Raw genomic sequence first — 21,124 nt, forward strand, 5'->3', positions numbered from 1 at the left:
CCATAAAATAAAAAGACAAAGAACAACCTTTTAAAAGAACATAACACCTATCAGAGTTAATTTCCTTAATTTACAGATGATTCTGAAAAGTCAATATGAAAATGGCAATCTAACAGAAAAAAGAAGCAAATAGCATGTTCGCAGGAAAACAGAGCCAATAAGCAAACACAAAATGGAAGAAGTACAAATCTAAATATCACTTTGATCAGAAAATTGGAAAATTTATCTAAGTAACTTAGATATCTATATCCAAACAAGCATGCAAATTATTTGTATAAGGACGTTCACTCTAACACTTTTTTTTTTCATGGCTGTCCCTGAGGCATATGGAAATTCCTGGGTCAGAGAATGAATTTGAGCCACAGCTGCAAACTTCCCCACATCTGCAGCAACACCAGATCCTTTAACCCACTGCGTGGGGCCAGGGCTCAAACCTGTGCCTCCCCAGCGACCCAAGCCACTGTAGTTGGATTCTTAACCCGTTGCACCACAGCAAGAACTCCTGCAACACATTCCATAAGAGCGCAAAAAAAAAAAGGTAATTCAAAGTGTTTAACTGTGTGGCTCTAATTAAATAAATAATAATATGAGGACATGAAATCCTATACAGCAGTTGAAAAGAGTCAAATTTCCATGTCATAATAATTTCAAATACTAAAATGTACAAAATCTATCCAGTTCTGTAGCCCCTGAACACAGAAATGCTAAGAAAATACTACCAAACTGACTTTTATAAAGAAAGGGAGATTTGGGAGTTCCCGTCGTGGCGCAGTGGTTAACGAATCCGACTAGGAACCATGAGGTTGCGGGTTCGGTCCCTGCCCTTGCTCAGTGGGTTAAAAGATCCAGCGTTGCCGTGAGCTGTGGTGTAGGTTGCAGATGTGTCTCGGATCCTGCGTTGCTGTGGCTCTGGCGTAGGCCGGTGGCTCCAGCTCCGATTCAACCCCTAGCCTGGGAACCTCCATATGCCGCGGGAGCGGCCCAAGAAATAGCAACAACAACAACAACAACAACAACAAGACAAAAGACAAAAAGACAAAAAAAAAAAAAAAAAAGAAAGAAATAAAGGGAGATTTGGAGTTCCCATCATGGTGCAGTGGAAACGAATCCAACTAGGAACCATGAGGTTGCGGGTTCCATCCCTGGCCTCGCTCAGTAGGTTAAGGATCCAGCGTTGCCATGAGCTGTGGTGTAGGTTGCAGCCACAGATCGGATCTGGTGTGGCTGAGGCTGTGGCATAGGCTGACAGCTACAGCTCCAATTAGACCCTTCCCTGAGAACCTTGATATGCCCCAGGTTTGGCCCTAAAAACCAAAAAAAAAAAAAAAAAGAAAGAAAGAAAAAGAAAAGGAAAGAAAGAAAGAGGGAGATTTGTTTTTAATCATTAATAAAAATTGTTAAGCCACTATTTTTAAGTATCTTTTTAATCCATTTAACTTAAAAACAAGATTCCACCACTACCCCCTCCTTAAAAAACAAAAAAACAAAGCTTGGCAGCAGAAATCTAACTTAGTCATCACTCTATCTCTAAACACTTCCTTCACTGCTTAAGCCTTAGCCATGAATAAAGATTTTTGAATTCTGGACGATGTTTATTTTCTCTGTATCTATATATGCCAGAACATGTAAATCAACTACAATTTCTAAGTATCTGTTGGTCTTAATGAGCCTCAGTAAAATGAGAAAATGTATTTATAAATAGTACATTCCTCAAGAGTGCTATGCTTCTGTGTAACTTTCTACATATAAACTTGAGGCGTTATAAGTACTATTCAAATTTCAGTTAATAGTATCCTCTTTAAAATTACTTAGAGAGTTCCCGTCGTGGCTCAGTGATTAACGAACCCGACTAGCATTCATGAGGACATGGGTTCAATCCCTGGCCTCACTCAGTGGGTTAAGGATCTGGCGTTGTCATGAGCTGTGATGTAGGTCGAAGACACGGCTTGGATCCTGCGCTGCTATGGCTGTGGTGTAGGCCGGCGGCAACAGCTCTGATTAGACCCCTAGCCTGGGAACCTCCATATGCCACAGGTGCAACCCTAAAAAACAAAGGACAAAAAATTAAAAAATAAAAAATAAAATAACTTAAATAGAATGGAACCAGTTCTCTCTTGGCTAGGACTCAGAACACGTGTCACTGCACACCAGCAGCTAAGCACTGGAGCAAGAAACTTACCCACCACCCCACATTTAAATCCCTTGGTGTCCAAAGACATTAAGAAAGTACTCTAGGGAGTTCCCGTCATGGCACAGTGGTTAACGAATCTAACTAGGAACCATGAGGTTGCGGGTTTGACCCCTGGCCTTGCTCAGTGGGTTAAGGATCCAGCGTTGCCGTGAGCTGTGGTGTAGGTCTTGGACGCAGCTCGGATCCCGAGTTGCTGTGGCTGTGGCGCAGCTCCCATTCGACCCACAGCTTGGGACCCTCCATATGCCGCAGGAGCGGCCCTAGAAAAGGCAAAAAGACAAAAAAAAAAAAAAAAAAAAAAAAAAGAAGAAAGTGCTCTATTCTGGACAAGACAAAACTGGGTTACTAACTCACAATTCTGGTAAATCAGCATAGAAGACAACTTTGATAGAAAGCAATTTAAAACAGTGCTTTTGCCTTTCGTGTTTAAGAGGAGCTGCGTACTTCCTCAATATATATCCCTAATATAAGAATAATGCTAAATGAGATCAAAATAATGTGCTTGAACCTTAAAGACAGCCAGCTTTACTCCAACCGGTCACAAAAGGCCTAAGTCGTAAAAATAACAGTGCACTGAAGAAGTTCTAAATAATTCAGGAGAAGAGAGAGGGAAGTAAATACGGACACACAAGAAATAAAACTGGCCATGAGCTGGTAATTAGTGAAACTGGTACTGGAGAATTTTTTACACATTTTTACTTTTCTCTACTTTAAGGTTTTTTAATAATAAGTTTACTTTATATATCAGTATTTTTCCGACTATAATTAATATTTGTGAGAGCAATCTGACTTTGGGCATAAAGTAAGCAACAGTTGGAGTTCCCGTCGTGACGCAGTGGTTAACGAATCCGACTAGGAACCATGAGGTTGCGGGTTCAATCCCTGCCCTTGCTCAGTGGGTTAAGGATCTGGCGTTGCCGTGAGCTGTGGTGTAGGTTGCAGACGCGGCTCGGATCTGGCATTGCTGTGGCTCTGGCGTAGGCCGGTGGCTACAGCTCCGATTCGACCCCTAGCCTGGGAACCTCCATATGCCGTGGGAGCGGCCCAAGAAATAGCAACAACAACAACAACAACAAAAAGACAAAAGACAAATAAAAAAAAAAAAGTAAGCAACAGTTTACAGATGACTTTTCATGCAGCACAAAGGGCAAAACATATCTAAAGTTCTCATACTATCCACTCCTAAGCAGCTCTTAGGATGAAAAAGCAATAAAAGAACCCACTCTATGTTAGGAGGGCAAACGCAATTCCCCTCAGATCCGGATCATTTCCTCCTTCAGCAACAACCAACAAAACTTTCCAAGTAGAATTCAGCTATAATAAATCAGTTGAGTCATTCCGTTTCTATGTGTGCTGAGGGAGTTTTCCAGTGCTGTTAACCAATTTATTATCTGCTGTTAGAACCTTAAACACGCCAGCTCATGCTGGGTGGGTTTAATTTACCTTATTTCACCTCTGGGGAGTCAAACTGAACTGTTTATAACTTTGGAAAAGGTGGAAAAGTAGATACTGTTGTTCTACTACTGTGTTTTCTAGAATCGTGCCATGGAGTTACATGCTTATATACAGGATTGATTCCTTAAGAAATAAACTTCTTACAAGTGGTTCGTGGAGTTCCCGTCATGGCTCAGCAAAAGCGAATCTGACTAGTATCCATGAGGACGCAGGTTCCATCCCTGGCCTCACTCAGTGGGTTAAGGATCTGGCATTGCCATGAGCCGTGGTGTAGGTGGCAGATGTGGCTTGGATCCTGTGTTGCTGAGGCTGTGGTGTAGGCCGGCAGTTGTAGCTCCAATTTGAGCCCTAGCCTGGGAACCTCCATGTGCTGTGGGTGCAGCCCTAAAAAGCAAATAAATAAATAATTTTTTTTTTTTTTTTTTAGGGCTGCACCCGAGGCACATGGAGGTTCCCAGGCTAGGGGCCTAATCGGAGCTATTAACCACTGGCCTATACCACAGCCACAGCAACGCCGGATTCGAGCCGAGAATTCAACCTACACCATAGCTCACAGCAACTCCAGATCCTTAACCCCACTGAGCAAGGCCAGGGATCGAACCGAAACCTCATGATTCACAGATTTGCTTCCATTGCGCCATGACGGAACTCCAAAATTAATTAATTAAAAGTGGTTATTGGAGTTCCCATTGTGGCTCAGATGTAATGAACCCAACCAGTATCCATGAGGCCAAGGGTTTGATCCCTGGCCCTGCTCAGTGGGTTGAGAATCTGGAGTTGCCATGAGTTGTGGTATAGGCCACAGATGCAGCTCAGATCTGGCATTGCTGTGGCTGTGGTGTAGGCCAGCAGATGCAGCTCCGACTTTACTCCTAGCCTGGGAACCTCCATATGCTGCAGGTACTTCTCTAAAAAGACCAAACCTCTACCCCCCCAAAAAACCAAAGTGCTTCTTGATTAAGCCAAGCACTGTTAGTAGCAAATATTTGTTAAACAGCAACATTATGTATTATGTATTTGGCATCAGTGGCAGTACCCCCTGGAAGCATATAAAGTGGCAAATGTCAACCTTCCCATTCTTCTCTGCCCAATGCTCCTCCCTTCTCCCAGAGGTAACACAGTTAATAGTCAGGTGTAAATACTTCCAAGCCTTTTATAGGTACTTATACCCTTATAAATATATATATACACATATCACTTTGGTGGGCTGTATGAGATCATACTACACATGTTCTGCAACTTGCTTTTTTGTAACATAAAAAGCCCTGGAGACCTTTCAATATATAAAGCTCTATTTCATTATCATTTTTGGCAGCACCCATGGCATGTAGAAGTTCCCAGGCCTGGAACTGAACCTGCACCAGAGCAGCGACCCAAGCTGCTGCAGTGACAATGGCACATCCTTAACCCGCTGCATCACAAGCAAATTCCTTCTATTTCATTCTTTCTTAATGGCGTCATAATACTCCAAAACATTAACAATTTTAGAATTTCTTTAGCGAAGATAACTTAGGGCCCTTCCAATTTTTTTTTGTTAATATAATGTTGCAACATATATTTTTGTGCCCCTACTTTTTGTAGGACTAAGTACAAAATCTTAGGTCTAAGGGCAGTCACAAAAAAACTTAACCAATTTTAATTTTATCAATAGCACATAGTACTTATTACTAATTGCACAGCATAGTAATTACATACAATATTATTACTATCACTAATACTACATAATATACGATATACTCAATTTAAAATTTTTTTGCCAGAATGTAGGCCCCCAAAATATGTCTCATTGCTTTCCTAACTCTAATTTCCCAATTCTAATGAGGCTGCACATCTTTTCCAATTTATTAGCACTTACATTTCTTTTTTTTTTTTCAAACTCTTTGAGGAACTGATGTGAGGAGCTCTTTATATTATTGATTTTTTTTCTTCTTATTTATTTATTCTTTTTTTAAATGGCCACACTTGCAGCACACGGCAGTTCTCAGGCCAGGGGTCCAATCGGAGCTGCAGCTGCTCCAACACCACAGCCACAGCCACAGCAAGGCCAGATGCCAGCTGCGTCTGCAACCTACACTACAGCTCGTGGCAATGCTGGATCCTTAACCCACCGAGCGAGGCCAGGGATCAGACCCTCATCCTCATGGATACTAGCTGGGTTCATTACCACTGAGCCAAGACAGGAATCTCAAAACTATTCTTTTTTTTAAAAAGGTATACACAAATACATATGAGTAACAAAAATATCCAAAATACAAAATTTCAACATAGGTTTCAAGACTGTAAAAGTAATTTTCAAATGAGTTAGTTATTTTTGTAACACACTGCAAAATAGTAAACATTTTAAAAGTATTTTTAACATGAAAGGTTTGGGATAATCAGTTATGAATTCTTAAAGCAAATAATCCAGTCATATGCTAAATTAACACACAAGAATTCTCACATTCATTTTGAATGAAACTCCCATTAAATGACTCTAACCTAAAATGGCCTTACTTGTTAACTTCTTGCTTTACCAATGGCTAGCAAATTTCATTATCAGTGGTAAATGTAACAGAAGCAGGAAACAAATTTAAAAGAATACAAGAAGGAGTTCCTGTTGTGGCTCAGAGGTAACGAACCTGACGAGTATCCATAAGGACTCCGGTTCAATCCCTGGCCTTGCTCAGTGGGTAGGCCTGGGAACTGGCATTGCTGTGAGCTGTGGTGTAGGTAACAGTTGCAGCTCCAATCCCAAGTTGCTATGGCTGTGGTGTAGGAGGCAGCTGCAGTTCCAATTCCACCCCTAGCCTGGGAACTTTCATATGCTAAAAAATAAAAGAATACAAGACGACTAAGAATGATGTGGTCATGAGATCTGAATAAAAGACAAAACCCTGAAGATAAGTAAAAATTAAGAGTCAATAACCAAAATAGAAAATAAATCTCTTAAGTTCCTAAGAGATCAAAGAGTTAAAATAGCAAGTCTCTAAAATATATCTGAAACAGGTAAAGCCCAAAGGAAAAGATAATTACCAAAAGGTGCTACAGCTAATTATTAAACCTTTTTAAAAGGTCATCTTAACTAAGTAGTCAAATAAATACAAATTAATATAAGAATGTTTGGAGTTGCTGCTGTGGCACAATAGGATTGGCAGCGTCTCTGCTGTGCTGGGATCCAAGTTCAATCCCTGGCTCGCCGGCTCGGCACTGTGGGTTAAGGATCCAGTGTTACTGCAGCTGCAGTGTAGATCACAACTGTGATTCAGATCTGATTCCTGGTCTGGGAACTCCACATGCCATAGCAAAGAAAAAAAGAAAAAAAAAGAGGGGGGGGAGGCAAACTTATACCAAAAAAGTACCATGAAAATTGAGTCATAACTGCTAGTCTTTTTTTTTTTTTTTTTTTTTTGGTCTTTTTTGCCTTTTCCAGGGCCGCTCTCATGGCATATGGAGATTCCCAGGCTAGGGGTCCAATCGGAGCTGTAGCCACCGGCCTACGCCAGAGCCACAGCAACGAGGGATTTGAGCTGCGTCTGCAACCTACACCACAGCTCACGGCAACGCCAGATCCTTAACCCACTGAGCAAGGCCAGGGATCGAACCCGAAACCTCATGGTTCCTAGTAGGATTCATTAACCACTGCACCACGACGGGAACTCCATAACTGCTAGTCTTAGCAGTTAACAGCTACCGTCCTTCTGGAATGTAATTTGGCACTATGTATTAAGAACGATACAAATGTCATCAATGATGTACATCATCTGCGCTTTGCTTTCCAATACTCCAGCAGAGGGAGGGAAAGGTAGAAGGAGGGAAAAGGACCAATCTCCCTTACAGAATCCTAAGTAACAGGAATAGATGGATCCTTCTCTGGAAGGTGAAGTTAACCCTCCCCTGGCCTTGAATGTGGACTAGACTTAGTGAGTCACTTCTAAAGGACAGCATTGAGAAAGAGAAGGTAACTTTATAGTAGAGAAACCTAGCAAACACTCCCTTAACCAAAAGCTCCAGGTAAACACCATCACTGATAAGTCGTGTTACTCTCATGTACACTTTGATATGATGTGACGAGAAGGGCACTTCACCTCTGTGGTTTTCTTTCCCAAAACCTCGACACCAAGTCTAATCCTGAGAAAAATCGTCCAACCCAAATGGAGGGGAGTTCTACAAAATATCTAATCAATACTCCTCAAAACTGTCAAGAGCATTAAAAAATTAAATGAAGAAAAGAGTTCCAGTTGTGGCTCAGTGGTTAATGAACCCAAATGGCATCCATGAGGACGTGGGTTTGATCCCTGGCCTTGTTTAGTGGGTTAAGGATCCGGCGTTGCAGTGAGCTGTGGTGTAGGTCACAGACACGGCTTAGATCCTGCATTGCTGTGGCTCTGGTGTAGGCCGGCAGCTACAGCTCTGATTTGACCCCTAGCCTGGGAACCTCCATATGTCACAGGTGTGGCCCTAAAAAAAGAAAAAAAAAAAAAAGACAAAGACGACACAGACAAAGAAGAAGGAAAGCCGACAAAACTGTCACAAGCCAGAGGAGACAAAGCAGGCTAACACTACTTCCACTGTTCGTATGTCATATGTCATTCATTGTTCTCCAGAAATTTTTGGGATTGCCCTCCCTGTAATTTCACCAAGTTTATAAATTAGTTATGATTTGAAGCAGAGTACTGTGTATTAAACATTTCTGTCCCTTCACGTAAGCATTCAAAACATAACAAAATGTAAGCTTATCTTCTATACATCTCAAATCAACACCTCCATTTAAAAAAGAAAACAGAGGAGTTCCTGTCGTGGCTCAGTGGTTAACGAATCCGACTAGGAACCATGAGGTTTCGGGTTCGGTCCCTGCCCTTGCTCAGTGGGTTAACAATCCGGCATTGCCGTGAGCTGTGGTGTAGGTTGCAGGCGCGGCTCGGATCCCGCGTTGCTGTGGCTCTGGCATAGGCTGGTGACTACAGCTCCGATTCGACCCCTAGCCTGGGAACCTCCACATGCCACGGGAGTGGCCCAAGCAATGGCAAAAAGACAAAAATAAAGAAAGAAAGAAAGAAAGAAAACAGAAGAAAAAAGAAGAGCAATCAGTTCTAAGCACCCAGAATTACTGCAACTTAATTTTTCTTTTATTTTTCGCAAGGTTGAATTATAAAAACACTCTTATTTAACTTTCTGACTCTTGCCAATCTCTACTTTCTCCTCTTCTTCAATAAAGGTTAGTTCCCTACTTCTGCTTCCAAGAGCAATATTATCAAGAAATTAATTTCCTTCATAAGAAATGAATCAGAAATCCAAAATGCGCAACATGAAATTCTAGTGGTTAAAGAAAAAAGTATGTAGAATTACTATCCGCCCAGAATCTTAACCTACGGATACTGGTTCTGTTAAGGTGATCAGATGTTTTTTTCTTGTTCTCCTAATTTTCTATGTTACATTTTAGTTTTTAAATCAAATTACATATATACATATGTAAATAAATGATTCTATCCAAAATAAATACTAAAGGAGTTTCCTGGTGGCCTAGTGTGAAGGATTTGGCATTGTCACTGCTATAGCACAGGTTCAACCCCTGGCCCAGGAATTTCTGGTATGCCATGCGTATGGAGGAAAAAAAAATACTAAAGGTTGATGCTTAACTTCCTTGCATTAATAAATATAAATTCTCATCTATGGGGAGATGTTTGCAAATGATTCAAAACCTTAAGAATTTAGAATTTAAAAATAATTATGGGCCTCCTCCTCCTCTCTGGGCTCAGACAAATTTGTGGTGACATGGATAAACGCAACAAGAACATCAGAATCTCAGGCAAATAGGGAATCCTTCATGCTGCCTCCCACAGGGAAATGGTGAGGGAAGCTGAAATCAGTCAGCATACTAAGCACATGTGCTCCTTCCACAGCAAAACAAGGTGAAGAAACGAGCTGTGGGCATCTGGCACTGTGGTTCCTACAAGAAAACAGTAGCTGGTGGTGCCTAGACCTACAACACCACTTCTGCCATCACAGTAAAGCCTGCCATTAGACTGAGGGAACTGAAGGAAGGGCCATTTGAAGTGCTGCTAGCCTATAACAGATGGGTTAATTTATGTAATAAAAAATAACAACAAAAATTAAAAATAATTATATAACGGATTGCTTCTGGAAAGTGAGCCTAAGAGGCTAAGAGACAAGTAGTAAGGTATCTTTTCACTGTATACCGTTTTGCGTCTTCTCAACTATTCAAAAAATATGAACTTTCAAAAAGAATAACCTTACAATAGTTTTTTTATTCTTCTCTTACCTGAACCATTAGCTCTAAGGACAAATAATTACATCTCAATTTTTCTTTTGAACTGAACATGCTAAATTACCTTAACCCTTGATGTGACCTTCCATCAACACTGAATCTGTTGGCTAGAGTTAATACATTAAAAAAGGGATTCGAAACTCTGCAACTGTGCTATAAAATAAACCAAGTTCCACTATCAATGAGAAATGACCAAATATATAAACAGACTATACAATGGATACATCTAAAGTCAGCCTTTGCCCTAAATCTGAGGTAATCATTCTTTATAAAATGAGTTTTCAATGTCTATCCTTCCTTACTCCATTTCTCTGGTGGAAGCTATAACAATTAAGAGAATCGGAGTTCCCGTTGTGGCTCAGTGGTTAATGAATCTGACTAGGAACCATGAGGTTGCAGGTTCGATCCCTGGCCTTGCTCAGTGGGTTAAGGATCCGGCGTTGCCATGAGCTGTGTTGTAGGTTGCAGACACAGCTCGGATCCCGCGTTGCTGTGGCTCTGGTGTAGGCCAGCGGCTACAGCTCCAATTTGACCCCTAGCCTGGGAACCTCCATATGCTGTGGGAGTGGCCCAAGAAATGGTAAAAAGAAAAAAAAAAAAAAAAAAAAAAAAAACTAAGAGAACCAAAATACTCAAACAACAAAGTATATAGCACAAATTACTAATGTTGGTATAATATCATGGTAATGTTTGGTAAATTTAAAATAAAGGCAAATGGGAATTCATTTTAAAATTCATTTTTAAAAACACACATAAAATGGAGTTCCTGTCATGGTGCAGTGGAAATGAATCCAACTAGGAACATGAGGTTGTGGGTTTGATCCCTGGCCTCGCCCAGTGGTTCAAGGATCTAGTATTATCATGTGCTATGGTGTAGGCCGGCAGCTATAGCTCCAATTTGAACCCTAGCCTGGACACCTCCATATGCTGTGAGTGCGCCCTAAAAAGCAAAACAAACAAACAAAAACAAAAACAAAACACATAAAACAAGAAAAATACAGGAAAAAAGACAAAGACTAGACTAGCTTTGTTTCAGGTGTTTTCTCAAGGCATGTTAAAAATCAAAGCCATCTGGAGTCCCCATCGTGGCTCAGTGGTTAATGAATCTGACTAGGAACCATGAGGTTGCGGGTTCGATCCCTGCCCTTGCTCAATGGGTTAAGGATTAGGCACTGCCGGGAGCTATGGTGTAGGTTGCAGACGCAGCTCAGATCCCATGTTGCTGTGGCTCTGGCATAGGGCAGCAGCAACAGCTCCAATTAGACCCCTAGCCTGGGAACCTCCATATGCCGTGGGAGCAGCCCTAGAAAAGGCAAAAAGACAAAATAAATAAATAAAATAAGTTGACAGAAAACACACGAAAACTAACATCGGCAATCTCTGGGTATCAGCATTTTATATATTTTATCTTTCAGTATCATATATTAACGCATAAATCAGGAAAAAATGTTGGGTGCAATAAAAATAAGGAAAATTACCTCAGATTTATCAATAAATAAACGGTAAAAAGTTAATAAATAAAACTTTAAGAAATGGCAGAGATATGGTTACAGTTTAAGAAATTTAATTTAAGGAGTTCCCACTGTGACTCAGCTGTAATGAACCCAACTATTATCCATGAGGATATGGGTTCGATACCTGGCCCTGCTCAGTGGATTAAGGATCCAGAGTTGCTGTGGGCCATGATGCAGATCACAGATGCAGCTCAGATCTGGGATCTGGAGTTGCTGTGGTTGTGGTGTAAGCCAGCAGCTGTAGCTCCGATTCGACCCCTAGCCATATGCCGTGGGTGAGGCCCTAAAAAAAAAAGACATATATATATATTTGTAGAAAAACAAAAAACTACTCTACCTCCTCCCCCTGCAAATAAAGGGCTCTTCTTGAGAAAGGAAGGATAACCAAACCTAATTCAAGGTCAGAGGATGAAACCTCTTTTTTTTTTTTTTTTTTGTCTTTTTATGGCTGCTCCTGTGGCACATAGAGTTTCGAAGGCTAGGGGTCAAATCAGAGCTATAGCCTACTCCATAGCCACAGCAACAAAGGATCCAAGCTGCGTCTGTGATCTACTGCACAGCTCACAGCAATGCCAGATCCTTAACCCACTGAGCAAGGTCAGAGATTGAACATGTGTCCTCATGGATGCCAGTCAGATTCATTTCCACTGAGCCACAACACGAACTCCTAAAATCACCTTTTCAAATAGCCAAATAGTTATATTGACCAAGAATGATACCAAAATTCTTTCCATTTAAAAATTAAAAATAAAACACACAGCAAGAGTAAAATACAAAATGACAATTTAGAATGCATGCAATCTGTTTTCATAAGACAGAAGATAGGGATACTGGTCAATGAAATGAGAAACTCAGAAGAAGCATTTTATGCATCTTTATCTTAAAAGCATCTATGCTATTGATTAAAGCTCCAAAGTTATAAAATCAAGAAAGTGAAACACATGCCAGAAGCTGCTAGAACTGCCCTCAAAGCATTCAGGGAGACCACATTTGAATTTGCTCTCTCTACTTTTAACTTTATTCCCTTTATAAAGGTAATTACTCACCTCTATAAATATTCTTTTCCCCTAGAAAGAGCTTTCTGATCCCAAGTTTTTACACAGTAGCCAATCAGAAAACCAGTCAACTAAATAAGCAGAGCTATCCCAAAACTTTGGCTACCTTTCATATTAAACAAATATTTGTCTATCAATTTTAGTAATATTATCATTTATTATACTATATACTAACATGCTACAATTAGTAGTTGGGATTACTTTTTAGATGACCCAATATCTTAATGTAATAAGGTGTTCAAATTTACACACACACTTTTTCTAACATATTCATTTGCTTTATTCTTTTATCAGAAATGGATCTCAGGATATTCCCTTGTGGCTAGCAGGGATCTGGCATTGCCGCAGCTGTGGCACAGGTTGCAGCTGGCACGCAGTTTCCATCCCTGGCCCTGGAACTTTCACATGCCATGGGTGCAGCTAAAAAAAAAAAAAGAAAGAAAGAAAAGAAATGGGTTTCAATCAAACAGAGCCGTATCTAATAAACTTTACCTTTGCCTGTAGCTTTCTAACTACTTTCATATTTTAACAGCAGCCCTTCTCACAAGGTCAAAGCAGGAAAATTTCCCCTGTTGTTTTTTTGGGGGGGTTGTGTGTTTGTTTGTTTTGGGGTTTTTTGTTTTGTTTTGTTTTTTTGGCTGCGCCTGCAGCTTGTGGAAGTTCCTGGGCCAGGGATGGAATCTGAGCTGCAGCTGCAACCCAAGTCGCTGCAGTGACAATGCCAGATTCTTAACCTGCTGCACCACAGGGAATTCCCTATCCCTGTTTAAATGAGGAAAACAGGTTCAGATAAGCTAACGATTTGACCATGATCACATATCCACCCACTATGAGACAGACCTTAGACAGGAAGTCACAAGGTCTTGGTAAATCTCTGACCAAGACTCCTTCCACATCTGTCAGATATGACCAATCATGCTAGGTATACTTGTTTCACTGTTTCATTCTTACCAAGACAACTTTCGAGTAGTACAGAAATTAGACAATCATCAACTGACTTCCTAATACTTCTAATGACATATTTTTCCCTTAAACTACATTTGCATCTCTAATTCTATAATGGGAAGTGGGCAAGGAAAGGATACAGGCTCAAGTTCAAATCAATCATCATTTGTCAAAAACCATGCTAAAGCTATGCCTGGGAGAAGAAGTCATTTTATTTATTTTATTTTTATTATTAAAGGATAGCTTAATTACAATGTTTCATCAAGTTCTGTTGTATAACGAAGTGACCCAATCACACACATTTCCCTGTACTGTGCAATAAGATCCCACTGCTCTTCCATTTCAAATGTAACAGTTTGCATCCCTAAGACCCCCAAAATGCCCACCCATCCCATAAAGTCATTTTAAATGTTGGAGTTCCCCTTGTGGCACAGCAAGAACAAATCCGACTAGTATCCATGAGGATGCAGGTTCAATCCCTGGCCTCACTCAGTGGATTGGGGATCCAGCATTGCTGCGAGCTATAGTGTAGATCTCAGATGCAGCTCAGATCCCTCCTGGTGCTGGCTGGCAGCTGCAGCTCCGATTCGACACCTAGCCTGGAAACTTCCATATGCCTCAGGGGCGGCCCTAAAAGGCAAAAAATAAATAAAAATTTAAATGTTGAAACAAACCCCATTATATACTCTAAATACCATAATTTTCTGTGCTCAGGAGGTAATAATTCCTGAATTCTATGACAAATTTTTAAAATTCACACTAACAGCCAAGCAATTATAGTTACAAATTCCTTCTAATACTTGCTGTATTGATCCAGTAGGATGACCCTATGTTGCTTGTAAACAAAAAAGGTTACCCACCATTCCAGTTTTCTAAGGATCAAGTCATTAGCCACAGCAGTTGCTGACCTACAGGTAAACTCTGAAAGAATTTAGGATGAAGTATTCTGTGTTTTGAATTTATGGGCCCCTAGATAGTTAAAATACTTATCTAAGGAAGAATTCCAACAACCTCAGATTTTTGCATCTTCCCATGCACAGAAAAGCACTAAAATTGAGATATTTGAGGTATCTGATCCTTATAACCAGCAATAACCTTTTACCCAACTGCACATATGTATATACCAGCTCCTCCCTTACCTCTTTGGAACAGATCCTCAGAGCTATCTGGGACTCATCTCCTGTGCTATAGTCCTCAGTAAGACACTGAATCAACTCAACTCATTGAGCTTACATTGTGCTTTTTTTTTCAAGTCCCATCTAGAATTAGCTATTTATTTATAAGAGAAAATACAATAAAAACCCTCTCTGAAAATCTTGTCATAAAATGTTTTTATAGGATAACAAAAAGCTTAAAAGATATTCTTTCAGAGGGCATACTCTTCAAAAGTAAGAGACTCAAGCAGGTTAGAGTGACAAGAAAACATTCGTTTTTCATACAGTGAATTGGGAAAGTACAGAAGAAACAAGGTCAGAAAGACCAGGAGGCCTGTGCGAGACATCACTGTAGAGATAAAGTACAGATTAGAGGATGCTAAGTCTTCATTTGTTCAGATTCAACAAATCACGACTTTACAAGTGGTGCTATTAAAACTTTGGAGATGCAGCAGTTCACAACCATTCATTTAAAGAGGAAAGAACTGAAGCCCAGAGAGCATCAGTGACTTACCCAAAGTCATGCAGTAGAGGTGGGCTTCAAACCCATGTCTTCTCTCACTTCTCCTTTCCCTAAAAAGGATCTATATCTAAGTCCCCAGGGTCTAAGTCACTGGCAGAAGAGTTCAGAGGAGGATACAGAAAAAATAAAAGGCAGGGCCTACCTCCGAGAGTTTGTAATCAAGTTAATTATTAATTATAATTCATTCATAGAATTACACACCAATATATAAACAAGAGACCAAAAAAATGTCATAAACAACTTCTGTGATAATCTCTCTGGAGAAAGCTCAAAAGGAGAACTACCTAACTTCTATCCCATTTTTATTAGAAAGTGAACTCTTCAAGGTTATCAAGAATTTATCTCCTCAACTGCCCCATGTCTCTGCAGCACAGGACTGTGTTAAAGGTCCACCCCAGGGCTGCCACTACTTTTCTGGAAATTCTCAGTTAACGTGTTTCCTATATCTTAGTTATTACCTTCTCTTTCCTTCATGGCCCTTTTTTTCTTTACCTGTATTTGACTACATTGTAGGAATCATCTTTGGCAACACTTGCTAAAAACAGCATGGGATAGCAGAAAGAATATATCTTAGATAATGTAAGTTATGGCACTACTGAGAAATGGCTAAATTAGCCTCCCTGTGACTTCAGGTTCTCTGTGTATAAAACAGGAGAGATAACTGAAACTACTCATTTTAAAGGGTTGTCCCAAGGACTGAGTAAGAATTTGAAAAGAGTGCTTTATAAACTGTAAGATGTTCTGGGCCAATTCACCTCTAAGTCCTTAGATTTGAAACGTATCTTTAATCCTCAGCCCAAGTCCTCGGGGACACTGCTTTGGAGTGTTTGCATTCCCCTGGGGCTCAACTATCACTCTTTTCACATAAAAGCGAAAGGGAAGAAAGAAGTCTTCTGTTCTGAATCTCGGACCCTCACCTAGAATTTCCTGTCCTTCCCTAGCTGTCTTTTATTCTTTTTTTAAAGGTTGAAATTTTATTTTTCATTTTATTATTTTATTATTTTTCTAGCCACAGTGTGCTGCAGCTTGATGTGGGATCTCAGTTCCCAGACCAGGGTTTGAACCTGGGCCATAGAGGTGAAAGCACTGAATCCTAGTCACTAGTCCATCAGAAAACTCCCTGTCCTTTACTTTTTAAAATTACAGTTGAGGAGTTCCCGTCGTGGCACAGTGGTTAACGAATCCGACTAGGAACCATGAGGTTGCGGGTTCGGTCCCTGCCCTTGCTCAGTGGGCTAACGATCCGGCGTTGCCGTGAGCTGTGGTGTAGGTCGCAGACGCGGCTCGGATCCCACGTTGCTGTGGCTCTGGTGTAGGCCGGTGGCTACAGCTCCGATTCAACCCCTAGCCTGGGAACCTCCATATGCCGGGGGATCGGCCCAAGAAATAGCAACAACAACAACAACAACAGTCAAAAAAAAAAAAAAAAAAAAAAAAAAAAGACAAAAGACAAAAAAATAAATAAATAAAAAAAATAAAATAAAATAAAATAAAATAAAATTACAGTTGATTTACAATGTTCTGTCAATTTCTGCAGTACAATAAAGTGACCCAGTTATACATATGTATACACATTCTTTTTCTCACATTATCCGCCATCATGCTGCATCACAAGTGATTAGATACAGTTACCTGCGCTATACAGCAGGATCTCATTGCTCATCTACTCCAAATGTTATAGTTTGCATCTAGTAAACCCAAACTCACAGTCCATCCCACTTCCCTCTCCTCCCCCTCTGTCCTTTAATCTTACGCAATCTCAAAGCTTCTCTCAAAGTCCAGGGTATATTTATTATAAATGGTCAAACAAAGGAAAACTTTCCAATTGAATCATCTTTGTTTATATTCAATATCTTAAAAGTTTCATATCCTGAAAATGTTTTCTGAAATTTCTACTCCAGTACTATTTAGCCATATTCTGAATTTTTAAAAAAATTGTTTTTTGGTAGGGTTGCAGGTGCAGCATATAGAAGTTCCCAGGCTAGGGGCTGAGTAAGAGCTACAGCTGCTGACCTGTGCCACAGCCACAGCAATTCGGGATCCAAGCAGTGTCTCCCAGCTTTGCTTTTTTTTTTTTTTTTTTTTTTTCCTGAATAAAATTTTTTAAACTCAGGAAAAAAGGCTGTGTTTCATAAGTAAGAAACAGAAAAATTCAGTAGATGATGTAAAAATTCCATATTCTGTGACCCCCAAATCACAATGGATATAAGATACTTACAAATGTTAAGAAACCAGTTTTCAATAGCTGTATTACAAAGTACTAGTATGTTCTGAAAACTATGAGTTACATCACAGGTAATGTTACAAATTTGTGATTGATTTCACAGTGAATGATCATTCAAATAAACTAGAACAGAATCAAGACTTTTTATCATCCCCATTCACTTCCTTGCCCATATATTTTTTTGAGCAGAAAGGAATTATGGCAACTGCTCTCCCAACTCAGGTGACTCACAGCTTCTCTCATTTATGCTACAGCCTAGACGACATATCTGCGCATAAGATTCACGTGAATGCCATTCATGATGACTGGAAAAATGCTTAGAACCACTATGATTAAAAAAAAAAAAAAAAAACAATGTTATTGATAAATGAAACTTGAATAAGCACCATAGGAAAAAAGTCTTTAAAATTTCAAGCAGATTGGGAGTTCCCATCGTGGTGCAGCAGAAACAAATCCAACTAGGAAGGATGAGGTTGCAGGTTCGATCCCTGGCCTCACTCAGTGGATTAAGGATCCAAAGACGCAGCTCGGATCCTTCGTTGCTGTGGCTGTGGCCAGCAGCTATAGCTCCGATTAGGCCCCTAGCCTGGGAACCTCCATGCGCTGCAAATACGGCCCTAAAAAGAAAAAAAAAATACATCAGGTAGGTCAGTTTACTCTACATTAACTTTGCTAAGAGTAACAAAGCCACAAAATACAAACTACGTAAAGAAAAAGTAGCCTTTTTTTTAAAGTGTAAGATAAAACAAGATAACAACTATAACACTAAGTCTGGTTGGTTTACCAAGATGCTTACCCTGTACGCTAACTTGATGTGAAGCATCTTTTTTAGCTGTTAAAATGTGAAAGTGCTGCACCTGTAAAACTGGTCAATGAGTGCATTCAAGCAAAAAGACAGCTTTATTTGTATATTTACAAAGCTGAGACTCACATCTGTGCTTTGACCTAAATTTAAAAAAGGAAATGAAAACTATGAAAATAAGCAACAAGAAGGAAACTTTCTTCAAAACAAAAGCACTGAAGTGTAAAATGTTATAAAAGCATATAAGCCTTACTATTCACCTAAAAATGGGTTACAGTTTAGAAAAGTATATTTTTTCCAAAATACTGAACTTTTTTTATTTTAAAAGCAATATACATTTATAGTTTTAAAGTTCAAATATAGAAAGTTAAAAAAAAACCCAAAAGTAAAAGGTACTCTCTTCTCCTTAAAGGTAATCTCTATTAAAAACTTTCATGTAAATTTTTTGGGACTGCAAGTAAATGTATGCTATACATACTTGCTAAACAATGATTAAAATCACATTGCAAATCATTAAAACATAATCATGTCCTTTTTTTTTCCGGGCCACACCCAAGACACATGGAATTTCCAGGCTAGGGGTTGAATCGGAGCTGTAGCTGCCAGCCTACACCACAGCTACAGCAATGCAAGCTGAATCTACGAGCTACACCACAGCTCATGGCAACACTGGATCCTTAACCCACTGAGCAAGGCCAGGGACCAAACCTGCGTCCTCGTGGGTACTAGTCAGATTGGTTTCCGCTGAGCCACAATGGGAACTCCAAAGTATGTCTTTTTGTAACCACAAGATGCTAAAAGCACTTAATTTTGTTCTTCTCAACATGACTTTTTAAATAATTAGACTGGCTGGTTAACTATTTAAAGCCATAGTTCACCACAATATTACTTATAATACTGGAAACTACATTTATGCCCAAAATTAAATGAAAACTTAAGGTAAACCACTTTATTCAAAATAGCTTTTTTTTTTTTCTTTTTTGGCTGCCCTGTGGCATACGGAGTTCCCAAGCCAGGGATTAGATCTGAGCCACGGTTGTGACCTAAGACAAAGCTGTGGCAATGCCAGATCCTTAACCCACTGTGCCAGGCTGGATCAAACCTACGTCCCAGAGCTCTCAAGACGCTGCTGATCTCATTGCACCGCCACCAAGGGAACTCCTCAAAATATCTTACAAAATGCAACCAGTTAAAATAGTTTAGAAAGTTTCTGGGGAGTTCCCGTCGTGGCGCAGTGGTTAACGAATCCGACTAGGAACCATGAGGTTGCGGGTTCGGTCCCTGCCCTTGCTCAGTGGGTTAACGATCCGGCGTTGCCGTGAGCTGTGGTGTAGGTTGCAGATGCGGCTCGGATCCCGCGTTGCTGTGGCTCTGGCGTAGGCCGGTGGCTACAGCTCCGATTCAACCCCTAGCCTGGGAACCTCCATATGCCGCGGGAGCAGCCCAAGAAATAGCAACAACAACAACAACAACAAAAGACAAAAAAAAAAAAAAAAAAGAAAGAAAGTTTCTAAGGGCAAGGTAAAAAGCTCACTATGTCAAAGCCCTACCCCTCCACCAAAACAGGGTACAAGCTTATGTGAGTTTTACATCTCATTTCTACCAAAGATAATTTAGAAAGTAAAAGACTGGAGTTCCCTTGTGGTGCATTGGGTAAGGACCCAGCATTGTCACTGCAGTGGCTTGGGTCACTGCTACAATGTGAGTTCGATCCCTGGCCCAGGAACTTCCACATGCTGCAGGCTCAGCCAAAAAATTAAGATTGGAAGGAAATACACATCAGAGATAACTTGTGAATAAGAGGATTATAGCTTTTGTTGTTAGCTTTAAATATTACTATCCTTTTTGGCTTTTTGTAACAAGCACATCTTGTGTTTAAAAAAAAAGGAGGCACTATTAAAAATGCATATTCAGGAGCTCCCTGGTGGCCTAGTGGGTTAAGGATATGGCATTGCTACCGCTATAAGGAGGATTGGATCCCTGCCTCAGGAACTTCCACATGCTGTGAGTGTGGCCAAAAAACACATGCATATCCAATCTAGGCAACATTGTTGTAATATAGAGTATATAAACTCAGGGTCAAGGAAAAATTGTGTTTTAATTGCAACCGTCCTAGTGGCTTTACCTTGGGCCACTGACCTAACCAAAGTCTGTTTCCTCCAGTGTAAATAAGGAATAATAATATCTGAGGTGGAGGGCTGATGTCTCAGCTAAACATAAAATATGTAAAGAAAGTCAAGGGACTGGCATATATGCTCCGTGAATAGTAAATGCCATTATTACATATTTAGACAAGTAACTTTTTTTAAATTTCAGACTCAATTTGCAGCACTCTTAAAATAGCTTTGAAAGTGCCTAAATGCAGGATTTATTGACACGTGCCCAAAAACAACCATTCAGATGATTAGTACCCGCTATGTCGGCCAAAATATGAATATGCACACACACACCCAAAGAATACCTTTACTTATAAGCCTGTAGTAGCATTTTTCTAAGAAGTTTTACAATCTTAAAAAGTCCTAATACAAGCCACAATAAAATAGTCGGGAGTACTCAAAATCTTTAGAACCCATATGCTATTAATTACCATCAATTTAGACAACTTAGTGTCTTTTATTGAAAGTGTTGTTCTAAGTCTTATTAAATTTTATGGAAAAAAATCATTACAAATACTACCTTTTAGCAATGTACTGCTTTTTAAAGACACAGTTAAAGTTGAGATTTTCCTTCATTTATTTATTCTATCAACAAGCCTACCGATTGCTTAATTGGTTTGCCCTGAGCTCATGGGCCTCCCAATCAAATAGGCCAGCCACAGATGATTAAATACTGAAGGTGAGGGATGGGAGCCACACAGACTATTTACAGAAGACTGAGGTAGACGAGACAGCTCTGGTAAAGGTCACGTGTGACCTGAACTTCAACAGTTAGCCAGGCTTCAAGATTAGGAAGAGAGTAGACAACCAGTGTTTCTCTGGATTAAGTCCCCTCTCCAC

The 21,124-nt window shown here is 40.0% G+C and overlaps 1 protein-coding gene and 1 pseudogene across 1 annotated transcript in view; one reads left to right on the forward strand and one right to left on the reverse strand.

The window, feature by feature from the left end:
- Positions 1-21,124, reverse strand: part of SMIM14 (small integral membrane protein 14) — a 75,000-nt gene that overhangs the window by 47,996 nt on the left and 5,880 nt on the right. The gene's annotated exons all lie outside the window — the stretch shown is intronic.
- LOC100511462 lies at positions 9,398-16,023 on the forward strand (annotated as a pseudogene).

Source organism: Sus scrofa, chromosome 8 (genome assembly GCF_000003025.6).
Source record: "Sus scrofa isolate TJ Tabasco breed Duroc chromosome 8, Sscrofa11.1, whole genome shotgun sequence".
Classification (NCBI taxonomy): Eukaryota; Metazoa; Chordata; class Mammalia; order Artiodactyla; family Suidae; genus Sus; species Sus scrofa.